The following is a 20,341-nucleotide window of genomic DNA, read 5'->3' on the forward strand; positions in this document are numbered from 1 at the left end:
TAGTCTAATATCTGACCCCAATCTCCTATTTGTAAGTACATTTTTCCCTGTCTATTAACATTGCTATTCTTTGACTTCATCAAGTGCTTTCATCCCTTGCTTTTTCTATATTTTGTCACTTTATTAGTCTCCAACCTACTTTACTTTTTTCTTCTCTGTGTTAGATGTGAGTTTCAATCTCTCATTTCTGTGTTCTCAAGTGCTTTGTCCCTTATCTTTTTTGTTAATCCAGCCCTGAAAAAACCAATCTTGCTTTGTTTTAATTTGTCTTCTGTGCTTTTACTTTTAGGGTGCTGAGCTTAAGAAACTGTTGAGTAACACTTCCAAATAATGGTGTCCATCTTTACATGATCCTAAGCATGCTTGCCAGTCCTTGCTAATTCTATTCCACTCTTTCTCCCATTAACATCAAAAGCCATTTACAACATAACCATTTCCCCTAACATGCTAATTCTTTTTCTGGACGCTTTCTTGGACTACTCCCTCATCCACTCACTTCTAAAAAGTGATTTCGGGAATAGGAAGAAATTTTACCTCTTCCAGGTAATAGACATTCAAAAATAACTTGCCAACTCTCTTCTCTTTTTCTCTAACCCTGTGTACTCCTGTATACAATTAGTCCTTACTTAACATTGTCAATAGGTTCTTGGAAACTGCAATATCAAATGAAACAACGTGTATCAAAATTACTTTTACCATAAGCTAATTAATATAAAGAAGAGTTAAATTCCTACAGCATATTTCTGGTGACAAAAACATCACCAAACTTATAAAGAACTGAAACACTTCTAATATAAAACAATGCAATAAATGTAAGCTGTATATACATTTAAGAAATATTGATACAAACAAGTAAGATAATTACTTACCTAATTTTTGGTGCATTAGTGTGTGATGGTGATCACAGTGGTGGTGGGTTAAATTGAGAAATAAATGTTTGCAAAGGAAAAGGTGTAAGAAGCACCTCTTGTATCTATGAATTTAAAAATCAGTCACAGATGTGACGGGCTTGCTGAGTCCTTTTGCACAGCATTGTTTATTGTCATGCATTTGTATCATTATCACAGACTTCATGAATTTTTGTTTTATTGTGAATGTTTCATTCATTCATTTTTCAACTGCCTTATTCCAGTTCATGGGAGCAAGTGACTGAAGCCTATCCTGGTGGCTCAGAGCACAAGGCAGGAACCCACCATGGACTGGAAATGCTTCCATCCTGGGCACACGTGTGCATGTGCACACACACACACACTCTCTCTCTCTCACACACACACACACTCATCCTGTGAAAATTTAGACATGTCAATATACTAATATACATATTTTTGAGATGTGATAGGAAACGGGATTATCCAGAGAAAGTCCACGCAGACATGAGGAGGACAGCCAAACATAGACAGTGGTCCAGCCAGGAATTGATTTTTCTCTCTTTACCCTTATAATGAAAAGATATTGAACAAAATGACATTATTTGATGACCTGCTATATACATACATACATACCCTTGCATCTTCATCCATCCTAAATTTTTTTGACTTCTCACTGGAAGAAGTATTCTTCCTGTTCAAAACTTAATTTAACAAGTATGCTGAGAATTATGGTTGATGATTACATGAATTAGTCAACATAAAGAAGCTGAAATAGTGGTTGGCATTTTGTACACAAGGTCATTGAATTTCTGTCATCTTTCTATGTCCTGTTAGACGCATTGGCCTATCAATCACTTACATCTTACCTCTTGTAGTTAGTATAGGCATGCTTAACTCTCATCTAATAAGAGAAATGCCTTTCTTTGAGCTCTTGTAGCTCTCTTCTTCCCCTTGATACTCTCATGTTCCTCTTTCTTTTCTGGTCAAGCTCATTGAAAAAGTAACCTTCACTTCCTCACATTTCGTTTAGTCTCTAGTTCCCATAACCTGATTTCTTCTCCCGTCCACATCTCTTACCAAGTCGATAATCAACTCCTAACTTCAAAATGCACTGCCATCTTTAGTACTCATCTCTTTTAGCTTCTCAGCAACCTTTGACTGCTTTGTTAACTCTTTCCTTGAAGGTTTCTCCGATTTTGGCTTCCAAGGTCCTTCTCTTGTTTTTCACATTCTTTTTTTTTTTTCTTCCATTTTTCCCATCTCTTCTACTGGCTCCTCTTCCTCTCTGATTTTCTTAAGCAACACCTGATCCAATAGTCACTCCCTTACAATCCTTCATTATAATATATTGAAGAATATATTATATTAGACTATTGGATCATGTTGACCCATAAACATTCTGCTGCCTTGGCACCTTGGAGTGAATTGAAACTAGGTGTCTCTCATTGGTGAGAGCTGAACCAGGGTCCAGCCATGGAGGGAAGCTGACAGTGAAACAGAAGCGGGTGGGAGAGCATGTGCTATTGGTAGAGACAATAGGCCATATACAACCTTTTTTTTTAATCCACATTTTTGTGCACCCCCTACAGTTTATGCATCTAATATTCATTGCAAGAAAACCTACTATTAGGCATTTTCTTCTGCTTTGAAATTTTCTGTTAGCCGCCACATTTTTCTCAGAAACTTGGCTATACCAGGAGCAAAGAGACTTAATTCTCAGTCTTTGAGAAAAAGCATTCTAAAAATCCCATTTCTATCCCTCACTGACTCTATTTGTTCATTCACTGAACAAAAGCTTACTAATTTTTCCACTATGCTAAGTGCTGAGCTTGATGCTTGAGTCACAATAAAGACTAAGACATAATATCACTCACCAAGGAGATTACTCTCCTCTGGGGAAATATGCTACCAAAGCCTGCAGAATGGGCAGAATTCTGTGCCATTTGGTTAGTGAGCCCATCATCTTACACAGTGACAGAAACACATGAGCTTGTTCTAGATCTGTGGTTTGCCTCAAAATGTCTATTTTGTGCCAATAGATTTATTCAAGTAAGTTACATATAGTCCATGTTGAAGCTGCAGTTTTCTTCATTTGTGTTTCTGTCCAGTGGAATGGTCACCTTCACTGGATTTAAAGGTTTTTAAAATTTCCTTCAGAACCTTGTATATACACAAATTACCACTATGCTAAACACTTCACACACCTTTTCTGTCAAGGAAATCCTCATGACAACCTAGAAAGTAGATATTACTATCCCCATTTTATAGATAATGCAACTGAGGCAGAGAGGCTCAAATAACTTGACTTATCTAAGGTGACCCAGATAGCCAGAAGAAGAGCCAGGGGTGGAGTATTGGTTTGTTTGATTCCAAAGCCCATGTTGTTAACCACTTTGTTTCCTTTTGTATTGATTTTGGCTATATACTTATGAAGGGGGCCAGCCCCTCCACACCTGTGGGTATTTCTCATCAGGCAGGATGAGAGACAGAAAAGAAATAAGACACAGAGACAAAGTATAGAGAAAGAAAATTGGGCCCAGGGGACCGGCGCTCAGCATACCGAGGACCTGCACTGGCACCGGTCTCTGAGTTCTCTCAGTATTTATTGATTACTATTTTCACTATCTCAGCAAGGGGAATATGGCAGGAGAACAGGGTGATAGTGGGGAGAAGGTCAGCAAGAAAACATGTTAGCGAAGGAATCTGTGTCACAAATAAGTTCAAGGGAAGGTGCTATGCCTGGATGTGCACGTGGGCCACACGTATGCTTCTCTCCACCCAAACATCTCAGTGGAGTAAGAAGTAATAGAGCAGCATTGCTGCCAGCATGTCTCACCTCCCGACACAGGGCAGTTTTTCTCCTATCTCAGAGTAGAACATACAATCGGGTTGTATACCGAGACATTCAGTTCCCAGGGGCAGGCTGGAGACAGAGGCTTTCCTCTTATCTCAACTGCAAGAGGCCTTCCTCTACGAATCCTTCTTCAGCACAGACCATTCACGGGTGTCGGGCTGGGTGATAGTCCGGTCTTTCCTATTCCACAAGGCCATATCTCAGGTTATCATATGGGGAGAACCTTGGACAATACCAGGCTTTCCTGGGCAGAGGTCCCTGTGGCTTTCCACAGTGCTTTGTGCCCCTGCTTACTAGAGAATGGAGAATGGTGATGACTTTTACCCAGCATACTGCCTGTAAACATATTGTTAACAAGGCACATCTTGTACAGCCCTAGATCCCTTAAACCTTGATTCCATACAACACTTGTTTCTGTGAGCTCAAGTTTGGGGCTAAAGTTACAGATTAACAGCTTCTCAAGGGAAAACAATTGTTCAGGGTACTGGTGAAAATGGAGTTTCTTATGTCTTCTTTTTCTTTTTTTTTTTTTTGGAAATTAAATTAGATGTGTTTATTCTACTTAGAACAAAGCTGGTTTTATAATGTATCTTGGCTTATTTTTCCAAAACAGGAATAGTGTCATCAAATGTGATGACTGTATTTCTATTACTCATGCCTAAAATTGCTGTGAGACTCAGGTATTACCTGAATACAAGGTCATAGCTTTTTGTTTAACATTTTTAAATGCTTAGATTCACAGTTTTATTTTATTTTATTTTTTTATTTTATTTAAAAGTCCTCTTTATTTGTTATCAAGTCCAGCCTGAGTCATCACTCTAAATTGGTATTTAGTTATTTTCAGCTTCATTTAACATATCAACTCATTTTGGTAAAATTTGTTAGACTACCAAACATAGATATCAGACTGGAACAAAGAAATTATAATATGCACCCACATTAATTTCAGTACTTCTTGTCTTCAAAGTATAATAAAAGTACCCAACAATGATAGACTGGATTAAGAAAATGTGGCACATATACACCATGGAATACTATGCAGCCATAAAAAATGATGAGTTCACGTCCTTTGTAGGGACATGGATGAAATTGGAAATCATCATTCTCAGTAAACTATCGCAAGAACAAAAAACCAAACACCGCATGTTCTCACTCATAGGTGGGAATTGAACAATGAGAACACATGGACCCAGGAAGGGGAACATCACACTTCGGGGACTGTTGTGGGGTGGGGGGAGGGGGGAGGGATAGCATTGGGAGATATACCTAATGCTAGATGACGAGTTGCTGCGTGCCGCGCACCAGCATGGCACATGTATACATATGTAACTTACCTGCACGTTGCGCACATGTACCATAGAGCCTAAAGTATAATAATAATAATAATAATAATAATAATAATAATAAAAAGAAAAAAAAATTAAAAAAACAACAACAACAAAAAAACCTGTCCTTTCACACATTGAATTATCTTGGCACCCTCATTAAAAATCATTTGACCATGATAAAAAAAAAAAAAAAAACATGGCTTTTCCTCCTCTATTTGGGTACTTTTATTATGTCTTCTTTTTCTACATAGATAAAGTAACAGTCTGATATCTCTTTCTTTTCCCTATATATCCCCCTTTTCTTTTTGACAAAACCGCCATCGTCATTATGGCCCATTCTCGCTGGTCGCTGTCTCTTTGGAGCTGTTGGATACACCTGTAGACTAACAAGAGACAGAACAGACATACAAGGATTAATATGAAATTTACAATAGTGGAACTTCTGATGGTTTTAACCTAAGTGACGGGGTTAAGCTTTGTGAGGCCATCAGCAGCTTTTACAATTGCCTCAGTTTTTGGCACCAAATTTAAATGGGCTTTTGTTGCCTTAAAAATTTGTTTTTTAAATTTTGAAATATTTAAAGTAAGATTATCTTCTCTTCCTTGTACATGGCATCTAACTATGTCTCAGTGATGCTCAGACTCATTATAGGCTTGGAGTGTAATGCAAAAATCTGATGTGTTTCAGTCACACTGTAACTGAAAAAGATATCGCAAGCTCATGAGCCTATCTTCCAACCAAATGACGGTTTGTCTAAGATCGTTAATTTGGTTTGCCAATTTTTTATCCATTTGAGTCTGAGAATTTCACAATTTTGAGGAATTCTTTTGCCAATTATTTACATATTCTGCAGTTTGAACAGAGGAGTGTAGAGGAATTCCAGCAGCTGCAACAGTAGCTGTGACTGCAATAGGACCTATAATCACTACAAAGTAAAAATGAATCTTTTGGATCTAGTTAGAACTCGTTTTAATACTTCCGTTAAAATATGGACAGATGGGGAAGCCTCTCGCCATCATTCCATGGACACAGGGATCTACACGCTCTCTCTTTCCCTCACCAGCAGAATATGGTGCTGCCAATCAAAAGTCGAATCAATGCAAGTAAACAATCTACAGTTTTTACAGGTTACAGTTTGGGAATCTGGTTTAATAAGTATGTTTCCTACAACTAGCATATAAAGGAGTTTTACACAACTTTGCAAAGGAATTGTCAGTTTGGAATTTAGGTTAATAGTATAATATGGCTTATGATTTTTTCTTCCTATAGTTTGATTTGCAGACCAAATTCTAATGTGGTGCGAGGCCACAGTAAGCTTTCATCATTCTGGATGTTCAGGACCAGTAACAGGACTAATTAACTGTGGTTGAGGTGAGAAAATTCTCATTTTACTCCATTTTAATGGATAGGGTGATTTTAAAATTTTATAAACCTGGTCCAGCTTTTTAAATTACTCTCATAGGTCAGATTAATGGGCGAGATGGATCGGGCTTGTGAACATGAGTGAGTCTGGCCCATACAATTATAATATAATTGGCCTCGAGGGGCCCAGTCTATAATAGTTCCAAATTCATTGTTTTGTGATATCACTGCAGTATCAGCCACATATTCTTTCCAAACTAAGACTTTCGGGTCTTTTGATTCTTTGGGAATTTTTGGAGGGCAAGCCTTCCCCTTAGGCCTAAATTTTAATGATCTTTAATAAGAAGAATCCTGTAAATTATTTATTTGTGGTCCGAGTGACATTCCACTTACCATGTGATAAGTAAATCTACTGGTGGCACCGACAGTAGGTACTTCTACCAACCAATTTTGGGTTGTAGGCATTAAGCATCTGGGTGCCTTCCCTAGGCAAATGGGAGGATAATGATACCCAATGAAAATATTTATCATCATTCCTTCTTTTTTTAGGTTGGGCAGGGCAACGATCATCTGTGGGGCCTGGTACCCATGTACTATTATTAACATATACTTTAGTAGGATTATCTATTCATGTGATTGCCCGAATTAATGACTGGAAAGGCATGTAGGCCCAGTAAGTATAATTAGTTGTAGCTGCTCCTGCAGACATGAGGAGACTGACCACCGTTGATACAGTCATCAAAGCTGCAAGCAGTATATTCTCTGGAGTTCACGTTACCCGTGTTTTCTTCAGGCTTTTTCAGTTTACTGTGTCAGCTTTTTTAACTGGGCCCAGGTTGGTGGCTCCACTTCCTTGGTGGATGGCAATTTCTTCTGTAAGTTGTAGGTATCTAAACTAGAAGCTGGTTTTTTCCTGGGGAAATACAAGCAACACCTCTCCCCCATGTTATCACCTTTCCTATTTTTCATGTTTTATTTTCATTATTTTTTCACGAAATCAGCTTTCCTGTATGCAGACTGTCCTTTTTATCAGTAAAATGTTGTTCTGTAGAAGTAGTTGTCTGATTTCTCTAAATGGTTAAAAATTTTAAAGTATAGAGTGGTGGATTAAGTTGCATCTGGGGAGTGTTATACTCTTATTGTCTTTTTCCTTTTTTTGTTTCACCAGTTGAGCTTTTACTGTTGTATTAGTTCTTTCAATTAGAGCCTGTCCTTGGGAATTATAAGGGATTCCTGTTGTATGTGTAATTTTTCACTGATTTAAGAATTTTTGAAATGTTTTACTACAGTATCCTGGCCCATTATCCGTTTTAATTTTTTCTGGAACTCCCATGACAGCAAAACAAGATAGTAAGTCTTTTAACATGGGAAGTACTTTTTCCTGTCTAGCAGGTTGCCCATACAAAATGTGAATAAGTATCAACTGTCACATGGACAAATGAGAATTTTCCAAATGACAGTACACTTGTGACATCCATTTGCCATAATGCATTAGGACATAGACCTCTGGGATTAACTCCTGCCTCCTGAGTGGGCAGGTGTAGGAATTGACACTGGGTGCAATGTTGTACAGTATTTTTTGCCTGGTTTTATGTGATATCAATTTTATTTTTTAATCCTGTTGCATTTACATGAGTTAAGGCATGAAGTTCTTGTGCTTCTATGAATGCAGATGATACTAGCAAGTCAGCTTGTTCATTTGCTTCAGTTAAAGACCCTGGTAAATTAGTATGTGCCCAAATATGAGTAATACAATATGGGAAATTTCTTTTTCTTACAGTTTGTTGTAAGAAATTAAACAGCTGGTTTAACTGATCATCCATAATATATTTGATTAGGGCTGTCTCAACATCCTTTGTAGCCTGTACTACATATGCAGAATCTGATACAATGATAATAGGCTGATTAAAATCTTGTAACACTGAAATGACAGCAACCAACTCTGCTCTTTGAGTTGAGTAATACTGAGTTTCAATGACTCGTTCTTTTCACCTGATGTAAGCTGATTTTCCATTGCTGGAACCATCAGGAAACACCATCAGAGCATTCTCAAAAGGTTTATGTCTGGTAATTTTAGGTAAAATCCAAGTAGTCCATTTTAAAAACTGGAAGATTTTTGTTTTTGTGTAGTGATTGTCAATAATTTCCACAAAATCAGCAAGACCAATCTGCCATGAAGCACAATTGATAAAGGCTTTTCTAACCTGTTTCTTGATTAAAGAAACAATGATTTTTTCTGGGTCACTTCCACAGAATTTTACTATTCTTAATCTTGCCTGAACAATTAATATAGCTATTTGATTCCAGTACAATGTAGAAGTATTAATCATACTGTGAGGAAGGAGGACCACTCCACAAGATCTGTATTTTGAACGATAATGCCTGCTGGAGAATGCGCAGTAGCAAAAATCAAAAGTTGGTATGGGGCCAAGCATTGTATTCTATTTACTTGTGCTGGCTGAAAATTTTCTTCAACTAATTCAATTTTTTAGTTGTCTCTGGAGTTAATGTTGTTTTACTCTTCAATTCTGGATCCCCTCTCAAGACAGAGAACAAATTTGCCATGGCATAGGTAGGGATGCCTAGCATTGGACAAATCCAATTAATATCTCCTTGCAATTTTTGAAAGTTATTTAATGTTTTTAATGTGTGTTTTCTTATTTGTATTTTTTGTGGTTTAATTTTCCTTTCCTCTACCTGCCTCCTGAAATAATGAAAAGGGGTAGAGGTCTCAATGTTATCAGATGCTATTGTCAGTCCTGTGTTTTAAATCTCTGTTTGCAGAAATGTATAACAGCCAATTAATTTGTCTCTCGTTTTTGCAGCACACAAAATATCATCAACATAATGAATGATATAACAGTCTGAAAACTTGTCTCTAACTGGTTGAAGAGCTTGAGCTACAAAAGTCTGACAAATAGTTGGACAATTAAGCATTCCCTGAGGCAACATTTTCCACTGAAACCTGGTGGCTGGTTCTTTATTATTTATGGCTGGTATAGTAAAAGCAAATTTTTCAAAATCCTGTTTTGCCAGAGGAGAGGTAAAAAAGCAATCCTTCTGATGAATTATAATTAAAGGCCAATCTTTGGGGATTATGGCCAGAGAGGGCAACCCAGTTTGGAGAGCCCCACGTGGGTTGAATTACTGCATTAACAGCTCTTAAGTTGGTCAGCATGCCCCATCTGCTGGAATTTTTCTGAATTACAAACATTGAAGACTCTAAGGAGAGAACATTGTTGAAACATGTCCCTTTTACAATAGTTTTTATACTATTTTATGTAGCGCTCCCAACTATTCCTTAGGGAGCAGCCACTGTTTGACTCAGATGGGATGCTGCAGGTTGAGTCTGAATTGCTCTTTCACCATAGTGAACTGCAGGTTGGGCAACAATGGGTGCCACAAGCCAAGTCACAGTGAGCCTAGTTTCAGGCTCCCTCCCCCAGCACTCACTCGGCTGAGAAGGAGGTGGCCATCATGGTTTTAGCCCCAATGGCCCCAATGGTTCTGGACCCTTTTCTTCTAATTTTAATCTTTCAGGATATATTACCTCCTGTAATTGATTGTACCCAACATTTTGTGTTAACCGAGCCACTAAAGACTCTGCTACATGTTTGCAATGTGAACTTTCTTTTCCTTTCAGGGATTCTGTCCCTGCCTCTTCTTCACTGTCTATTACACAGCTTTCAGGGGCATGAGAAACTGAAACACTATGTTTTTCTGCTTGAAGTGGTTCTAAAGTTGCTTTAGTAATGGCCCAATCATTCCATACTGTAAGTGGGATGATTTTACCTTCCCTACTTGCTTGTTTCAATTCTTTACCAATTTTTTCCCAATCTTTTAGATCTAAAGTTTCCTGTTCTGGAAACCATGGGCAGAATTGTTCTATTGTTTGAAATAGCATAATTAGATTTTCTGTAGAAGCTCTAACTCCCCCTCTTCTTAAAATAATTTTAATGAAGCTGAGATAAGAGGCATATTTACTTTCAGTTTGTTCCATTGTTACCCTGGGTTCCTCTGAGCACACAAGCTTACCACAAGGCTGACCATAGACATACTTGGAAATCTCTTGTCGACTGTCCTCAAATCTCATGTTCTTAGCATACCTTCACCACAGAGAAAGGCCCCACATTGGGTGCCAGATGAAGGGGGCCAGCCCCTCCACAACTCTGGGTATTTCTCTACAGGTGGGATGAGAGACAGAGGAAAGACATAAGACAGAGAGGGAAATTATGGAGAAAAAAAGTGGGCCCAGGGGACTGGTGCTCACCATACAGAGGACCCCCACTGGCACTGGTTTCTGAGTTCCCTCAGTATTTATTTATTACTATTTTCACTATCTCAGCTAGGGGAATGTGGCAGGAGAACAGGGTGATAATGGGGAGAAGGTCAGCAAGAAAATACATGAGCAAAGGAATCTGAATCACAAATAATTTCAAGGGAAGGTACTATGCCTGGATGGGTACATAGGCCACATTTATGCTTCTCTCCACCCAAACATCTCAGTGGAGTAAAGAGTAACAGAGCAGCATTGCTGCCAGCATCACTCACCTCCCAACACACGGCAGTTTTTCTCCTATCTCAGAATAGAACAAATATACAATCGAGTTTTATACCAAGACATTCAGTTCCCAGGGGCAGGCAGGAGACAAAGGCTTTCCTCTTATCTTAACTGTGAGAGGACTTCCTCTTTTACTAATCCTCCTCAGCACAGATCCTTCTTGGGTGTTGGAGTGAGGAATGCTCAGGCCTTTCATATTCCACGAGGCCATATCTCAGGCTATCACAAGGGGAGAAACCTTGGACAATACCCGGCTTTCCTGGGCAGAGTTTCCTGTGGCTTTCCACAGTGCATTGTGCCTCTGGTTAATAGACAATGGAGAATGGTGATGACTTTTACCCAGCATACTGCCTGTAAACATATTGTTAACAAGGCACATCCTGCACAGCCCTAGATCCCTTAAATCTTGATTCTATGTAACACATGTTTCTGTGAGCTCAAGTTTGGGGCTAATGTTACAGATTAACAGCATCTTAAGGCATAGCAATTGTTCAGGATACAAGTCAAAATGGAGTTTCTTATGTCTTCCTTTTCTACATAGACCCAGTAGCAGTCTGATCTCTCTTTCTTTTACCTACATACTTACATATATATTTGCATACATAGATGTCATATGTACTGAGTTTTCTAGGATTGCAAAAAATATTAATGGCTTCCTTGCAAGCCATCAGAATGGTGTAGAAATGTTTCTATTTGTTACTTCTTAGAAAATATGGCCATTCTTATAGATTGCCTACAAGTATCATATGAGATGTCAGATGTATATAATGTAAATATATATTATATATTTATACATATAGTCATCCATGTGTATATGGCTGGAAGAAAGTTCAAAATTTCATATTTATATCTTATTTATGTACTACTGTATTTCAGAAAGACTTTCAGGTGGGTATAGGCAAATGTATATATACACAGGTAACCATTCACTTATGCATCATTAGATTTGTTATATATTTATTTATTTATTTATTTAATTTTCATTTTTTTGAGATGGAGTTTCACACTATTACCCAGGCTGGAGTTCACTGGTGCGATATCAGATGACTTCAATCTCCTGTTTCTGGGTTCAAGCAATTCTCCTGCCTCAGCCTCCTGAGTAGCTGGGACTACTGGCACTCACCACCACACCCGGGTAGTTTTTTGTACTTTTAGTAGAAACTGGGTTTCACTATGTTGGCCAGGCTGGTCTCGAACTCCTGACCTCATGATCTGCCCGTGTTGGTCTCGCAAAGTGCTGAGATTACAGGCTGAGCCACTGCACCCAGCCTGCATCTTTATATTATTAATTTGGGATTGCATCATATGTTTTCCTGACTTTGTAACACAGACATTTTCCTATGTCATTAAACACTCTTGAAAAACATCATTTAGATAGCTGCCTGGTAATCTATTATTTGGATATACCATCATTAACTTGATCATTTCTTCATAATGAATTTTGTATTATATCTAATATACAGTATCATATTACAATAAATTTTCTTACATGTACATCCTTAAACATATCTATTATTATTTCCTTTGAATGAGTTTCTAGATGTGGAAATACTGAATAAAAGGGTTTGCTCCATTTTTAAGGTTGCTAATATATAATTCCTATTCACAGATCTTGCCAATTACTACTTGGTGGTATCACTACTAATCAACAATTTTTTCTTCCTATCGTTTTGTTCCTTAGGAGAAAAAGGACTATGCACAACATAGTCTGCAAGGTTTTTTTCCAGATGATTACATTCTTTCTTGATAGCTGAAAATAGTATCCATGCTATGGCAACATTAAAGCAAGTATTTCAATGCTTGGGGTTGGGGGGCTCGCCAGAGGGACAATCCCTAAAGAGATGCATTATTTTTTATTTGTGTCTGGACAGCTGAAGGCATTCACTCTCCATATTCTTTTGCTGATTCGAATCAAATGAGCATGGAAGATATATTTTGCCAGATATGTTAATGTACTTTTTAAGTGGAATTGTATGGAGATTACTAAGGAGTCCTGAGGACTAGTTGCATCTCTGGGCTTTAGTTTCTCATTTGTAAACTGAAAAATTTGGGCTAGATAATTTCTGAAGCCCTCACTGTTAACAGTGTATGATGTCCGTGGTGACTTCTCCTTCCTCTTCTTTCTGAACACCTGTCATATCTCTCTAGGTATTTTTATTTTTGTGTTTATTTCCTTAGATCGTATCCTTGAGGGAAGGAAGCTGAAGCACTACATAAGATGTTTGTGCTTCATGACTCTCAGAAGCTGCAGATTCTGTAGAAATCCTTGGAAAAGAGCATCCCTGAATCCATAAAGGTAAAGGAGTAGGAGGAAATCAAAGGAGAGAGGGTGGAGTTGAGAGGAGGACAGATTCAGGGTTCGGTACCTTACTGGGGAGATAGGAATGCAAGTCTAAAGTCAGAATCTGTGCAAAGATAACCTTAATATCTATATCCAGTCAATCACCTACTTTGCTTCCTTTTTGTGACCTCTGAAACAACTTTTGAATTTATCCTTCTGCTATCTTTGGTGTACTTTGTCATCTCTTTCAGGTAATTGCAATATTTCCTTATATCCAATCTTAACAGCCTAGTTACAACTTTGTGATGAGAGTCATCTATATGACACATATAGGATCATATCACTCCCTGGTTTTAAAATTTGCCATAGCAGTTTGCAAAGTCCATCTCTAAGGCTTAATTGGGTTACAGGGTTTATCACAAAATTCTTCAGCCTTTTCTATTTTGCCTCTCAACATTCTACTGCCATATACCACATGCTACAAATATTGAGCCCCTCGCAGTTCAGTAGGAATGATATCATCTACCACACTCCTAATCATTTCACTCATGCTTTTTCTCCTACTTGTAATAACTTGCTCTCATTCTCTATTTTTCCAGAAAAAGACATTAAATATTTATCAAGATCCAGTTCAGATATTACTCCTTATGTAAGTCTCCTTATCATTTCCTAGACAGGTAGTGCTTTTCCTCCTTGGGATCCTGTACCACCATATACATATGTCTCTCAGACCATGTGTCCTACAATGGTTGAACTATGTACTCTCTATCCTTCTAAACTTAACTTCAGGGTTGTGGCCATATCATCTTCACCTTTGAGTTTTTCATGCTTCAGAGAGACCTGATACACAATAGATGACAAATAAATAGTATGTTATGAAATAAAGAAAAAAAATGAGAAAATGGCATGAATTTTTAAAAAATGAATGAATATCAGGGAAGCCAGTTCCTAATGATTCGGGTGTTAACATGGATTTTTGGGGATGCTTATTGGTCCCTGTTGCAGCATAACTCTCAATGAGTAGCCCAATGAGCTAGCTTGGAAGCATTGGTCCCATCCCAAGTCCTCCTAGACTTCTTGTCCTTATTTCCCATGCCTCGTGTAAGACTTTATATTGGAGAAAAACTTCATCCCCTCCTGTGTTGTTCTGTTGCATTTAGGCATATGGCACCATTTTCAACATAAAAAATAAAAACCCATTAAAATGGAGGTAATGGTAGACACCTGGACAGATTACCAGATCGTCATTACTCAGCCTCAGAACAAGGTAGGAGCAATAGTTACTGAATACCAGGGCAGTCACTCTCCAGACATTCTCTGTGTGGCAATGAGGGAACCGAAACTTAGGGATGGTGAGAAGAACTGTGACACTGTTGATGTACGCGGGTTTTGGAAGGGCTGTTTGGGAGAGAGGGTAGGGAAGGGAGATAAGGCTTGAACTTAGATCCAGTGATCAATAACCCTGGATGTGTAAATAAAATTAGGATTCCAAGCAGTGAATCTATTCCATCAAGATTCTGATCATAGGATTACATCCCAACCTAGACTTCTATGGTTGAAAGTGATTAAGAAGTGTTTTCACCTGCAAGGGCTCTCAAGTGGAAGTGTTATCAGCAGAGGGTAGGCAGGCATGTAGAGGCAGACTGAGCTGTCTATTCTATATACTACTCTGGCTCTGGAATGATAGTTCTTTCCAAAACTTTATCTATTCACATGCACTCCAAGAGCCAATCACTGAGCCAGCCCCAGAGTCCTGGGTTGGGATTAGCTCAAGTGTCACCTTGCCAAAAACCCAGAGCCTTGCCAAACCTGTTCCTTATATTTTTTCCATACCTTAGGCACCTTCACTTTTAAATCCTTAACATACACCATTTTGGTTACACTTCCCATTCTAGACAATGGAGCTATTTACTCACCTTCTCAAGGGCAGTTCACTTTAGTGCCCTAAAAGAAAGAAACTATCTTCAGTGTATAAATAGTGAGTTATGCTTGGAGCGACTGCAAGGCCATTTTCTACACCTATCTTAGAAAAAAAGAATGTTTCAAACAAGTGAATCTCTAGTACTCTAGGCCTATGCAAGAGCATGTTGTAACTGTAGGGCTATGTATGATATTTGTGGTATCAGGAGATAAAAAATGACTGGGGTCATTACATCAACACTTACCACATCTTCACCAAAGCTCCTGACAACTTAGAAAAGGTCATTCTCCGAGATTATCAACTGGGAGCAAACTTTCCAGATCCAATGTAACTAGTCTGAGTTAAAAGAAAAAGATCCATGGTTTATTCCTAGCTTATATGGAAGGTATAAAGCAGCACCTGTCTTTCTCCTCTCTCCACTTTGCCAGGAGGGCTTGGATGAAGCAATAAGAAAGGTTGCAACTTCAAAATCATTGCAGGTAGATTACATGAAAACCATGCTCTTTATACGGGAATTACCAAAGAAACACAAGACTTCAAGTAAACACAAGATGGAGTTATTTAAAGTGGGTGATGATAACAAGCAAGATTTTAACTTTTGCTTCCCAAATTCCTTGATAGAATTATTGAGTTGCCACAAAGGCTGTACTTGGAAATGTAGAATTTGAGACTAAATTATGATGTGGTACAAAATTGAATGGGTAAAGAAAGGGCATCACGTTAGCAACTGTGTGCTGAGCATGAACAGAGCCTTCATTAGACAAGGTCTTTATGCATATTATTTCACTTAGGGCTCAAAAGAGTCCTTGTGAGAGGGGAATGGACATCATAGTGGCATTGAAAAATGTTTACTGAAACTATTTATATCTTACAAAATGCTACATGCTTACAGAAAGTACATAAGCATACAAACTGAAAAATAAAATCTGTCCGCTTTGGTTCCCCTGCTGGGTGTAAATAATTTTGACACTGGTATGTATGCTTTTAGTACCCCATATGAGTTATGTATTTATTTTTGCAGCATGTACACATAATTTACGGCACCTTCTGAAATGAATATCATCATAAATAAATTATGGAATTGTTGTATAAATATTTCTGAAAGATGAATTACCAGAATTAAAACTGTTGAGTCAAAGACTATGCATAATAAATGAATGATATTTCTAAACTGGATGGTAAGATTTTTATAAATTTAATGTGTGATATCATAACTTATGAAACAACCTAAACATCCAGTAATGGGGAAATGGAAACAATTATTGTGATACATTAAAACATTAGCATGCAATGAAGCCATTACAAAGAGTGAAGCAGCTCTACATGACAGATTAGAAAATATTTCCACAATAGTTTGCCACGTAAAAAACATAAGGTAGATAGAAAAATGTATCTAGTATGCTACCATGTGTGAAAATAAACAAATGTATATACATATCTAAAATTGCTTAGATTGATGGGAAACTTGTGCAAAATATTTTGGTATTAGTGGTTGCTTCTAGAGAAAGTAATTGGGTAATAGGAGATCAGAGAAAGAAGAGAGATTTGCTTTCCTCTTGTAATACATTAATGCTTTATAATTTTGCTACTAATTGAAAAAATAAATAGAATTTAAACACAGATTCACAGATATGTTTGATGTAGCCAGAAAAGTTAACAGTCTTCAAATTCTGCTTTGCCCCACCAGTGTTCCCATGAGATTCTTAAGGGGAACATATACACAGGGAAAAATGATAAATGGGGATTATATTATATTTACTAGCATAACTCTGGAAGTCTGGCATGAAGTACCTGCCGTAAGGCGATTCCTCTAAGCCTACACATGGATATCTTTATATCTTGCCATTCTCGGTTTGGCTACCCACAGGAGGGAGGTGCAGGAAAGTGTACTTGAGATCTTTCAGGAAGCAAGCCCAGGATCATGTTATGCATGGAAGTGAACAAAAACAAAGCATCACCCATAGAAAACAGCGTTCTGTTACTCACCCACTGGCAAACATGAAGTGACTCTGAAACTGACAAACTTCTCACAACACTTCCTCCCTGGAGAGGGGCAAAAATTCCTGGAGATCTTCTCTCTTTCATTATTTCCATATTTATGAGGATATTACTATAATTTTACAAACAAGAAAACTGAGTCTCACATAACTTTTCCAAAAGAAAATAATCAGGATTAGAATCCCAATGGTTATCATCAAAACTTTAGTATTCTTTTTCCTGTATTGCAGTTCCCTAAACTGCGTTTCTGTGTATGTGATGATAGGCTTTGGGACACATGAAGATGTAAGATGAGCATTGGTCTCATCTTCCTGTAAAATACGTTTGATTGGAATATCTGTTCAATGAATTACTATCTTGTATATTTAGATATTTTGTGGAGTAGAACTCAAGATGCACATGGTTTCATACATGCATCTTTCAAGTAAATTCAGCCATGTGGAGGGCTTCTCTGGTCTATATCCTCACTCTTTTAAAGGCGTGTTCATTTTCTTCCTTAGGATACTTAATGGGACATTTTGAGATGTCCTATAATATATCATGCTATCTGTCTGCTATTTAATATACCATAAAACACAGTGTTCCCCCAACAATTATTTAGAAACATTTTGAAGCAGGAATAGAAAAGGTAGTTGTCATGAAGCTATTGCTTCCTCTAGGCTGTATGATCCTTAAGGAAAGGAATGGTGTTACATATATATGTGTATATAATTTTTCGCAATTCCAGTGTTTGATAATATTGGCTGAATAAAGGTAATTTTTTTTTTCTTCACAGGGAAGGAAACTTTTCTAACATGTTCTTAGGTGCTTAACATTCAGGTCTTGTAAATGAACACTGGGCCTTTGGGACAAATGAGAGGAATTTGAAATATATTGAATGCTGCCTCCAGGATTTTCTAGGATTTGGTGTGCTGGGTCCAGAGGGGCAGCTTTTCTCTTAGCTTGTGGTGGGACAGTCCTGTGAGTTGAGAATGGGTTATACTGTCCCCAAATACAGAAACCAAGGCAAAATATTGCAAATGGTTATCATCTTGAAAAGAATCTTTCTCAGAAAGAAATCCCATTTTTTGCTCATGTGGCAGATAATAATGAGAAAAGCCTACAGGCACTGAAAAATATTCGGTTTAAGATGTGTCCTTGTGGCTGGCATCAGTGGAAATGCACCCTCAAGAAATATTGTTGATTAGTTCCATTGTCCATTCGAAATCTTATCAGTAGAAAATCATTAATTCAAACACAAATATGGTGGTGTACATTAGCACAAAAGACATCTGATTATCCAGGATCTGGGTATTATTTAAGCTCACTGTTAACATTTTACCTTCCTCCTCCTCTGTATTCTTAGAGAAAATTAGAAGCTTAATCCTATGGTCTCATAATTTCCTTTATGACGACAGACATCTCAGAATTAAAATCACCCGATGCCAATCATTAGTGCCAAGATAACACTTTATCTCAACACTTTCTTAAATGAAGATGACTTCTTTGATGAAAAAAAATTCTTTTTATTCTGAGTATCCTCCGAGGAGCTTTGAGATGCTCAGCTAAATTAAATTTTGTGGCTATGAGTGAAAATTTGGTTTTCTTACTTGCTTTTTATCACAAGGGGTTGCTAAGTTGAGTTGCAAATTTAAAGCTTAACTTTAAATTTTCAAGATGATTTTTATGTCTATGATGTATTAGTTTTCTATTGTCATTATGACAAATTATGATAAATATTATTACTTAAACAACACAATGTGTTATATTTATGGCAGTCAGAATTTCAGAATAGGATTTATGGGGCTAAAACCGACATGTTGGCAGGGCCAGGTCTTTCTGCAGGCAATGTGGGTAAATCAACTCCCTTGACTTTTCCAGATCATAGAGTGTGCCCTCACTCCTTAGCTTGTGTGTCTGAATCACATCATCTTTTATCTCTCTGCTTTCATCATCATTGCATCATCTTCTGCTCTTCTGCACTCAAATTTCCTTCTGCCTTCCGATTATTTTCTTTTTTCTTTCTTTCTTTTTCTCCTTTCTTTCTTTCTTTCTTTCTTTCTTTCTTTCTTTCTTTCTTTCTTTCTTTCTTTCTTTCTTTCTTTCTTTCTTTCCTTTTTTGAGACAGAGTCTCACTCTGTAGCCCAGTGTGGAGTACACTGATGTGATCTTGGCTTACTGCAACCTCTACTTCCCAGGTCCCAGTTCAAGCAATTCTCCTGCCTCAGCTACCCGAGTAGCTGGGATTGCAGGCATGTACCACCATTCCCAGCTGATTTTTGTATTTTTGGTAGAGACGGGGTTTCACCATGTTAGCAGAGTTCCAATGGCAAATATCAATGGCAGGGTGGAAGACCGGAGCCATCATGAAGTGTAATTGTTTTTAAGATCAGATTGTTTTAATATCTGTTTGTTTTTAGATTGTTTAAGATCTGTTTTAAGATTGTTTAAGATCAAATTGTTTTTAAGATTTAGAATTGTAATATAAGTGCTCAATTAGAAAGTTCTAATGATAGTGCATGGGACGTGTCCTTTCCATCATGTAGATTTTAGACTTTTTTTGTCTGGCTCACTCCTACTCACTCTCAAGTCCTCACCTTAGTGGTCACTTCCCCTGGAACGCCCCTGACCCTTTAAGATAGCAGTGGTGCAAACACCAAAGGCTGAATTTATAACCAGATTCGCATGCAACACCTTGCCTGTGTCATGCTTCAATAATGATGAGGAAGTGAGAAAGAGTAGGAGAAGTGAGGCACAACAAATGGTATTTCCATAGCAGAGGCCCCAAGGCCAGTCCACGTGATTCTCTAGATTTCCTTTTCTGCGTAACAATGATGAAATGTAGCCTAGGAAATCCATTTGTCTGAGGCTTTACATTGATACTTTGCTAGTCACTAAACAAAGAGACTGATACCATTCTTTAGTGTAGCCCTTGCCTCATAAATCCATATATAGCAGGGGTATTTATTTCCAATAAAGTATCCATATAGATTAGGTATATTCTAGTGACAATTTTTTTAAAGTCCTTCATTTGTCTTCCAGATAGCAGATCCTGTCAACCACATTTCATAGAGTTCTGATTCCAAGAGGTAAGAACTGAGCCTGGCTTTCTAGTTACATGTTTACTGCTAACCCTATCCTTCCCTACTACACTTACGCATATTAAAAGAAAATACCCTCCCCTGCC

The 20,341-nt window shown here is 37.8% G+C and overlaps 1 long non-coding RNA gene and 1 pseudogene across 1 annotated transcript in view; both read left to right on the top strand.

Moving 5' to 3' along the window:
* The window catches only part of LOC134740325 (uncharacterized), a 103,319-nt gene that overhangs the window by 56,899 nt on the left and 26,079 nt on the right, over positions 1 to 20,341 (top strand). The window contains exon 2 of the long non-coding RNA XR_010127720.1: positions 20,197 to 20,243. This is a non-coding gene — a long non-coding RNA (uncharacterized LOC134740325). The remainder of the gene's footprint in view (positions 1 to 20,196; positions 20,244 to 20,341) is intronic.
* LOC129008900 (glycine N-acyltransferase-like protein 2) lies at positions 13,194 to 18,358 on the top strand (annotated as a pseudogene).

Source organism: Pongo pygmaeus, chromosome 9, assembly GCF_028885625.2.
Source record: "Pongo pygmaeus isolate AG05252 chromosome 9, NHGRI_mPonPyg2-v2.0_pri, whole genome shotgun sequence".
Classification (NCBI taxonomy): domain Eukaryota; kingdom Metazoa; phylum Chordata; class Mammalia; order Primates; family Hominidae; genus Pongo; species Pongo pygmaeus.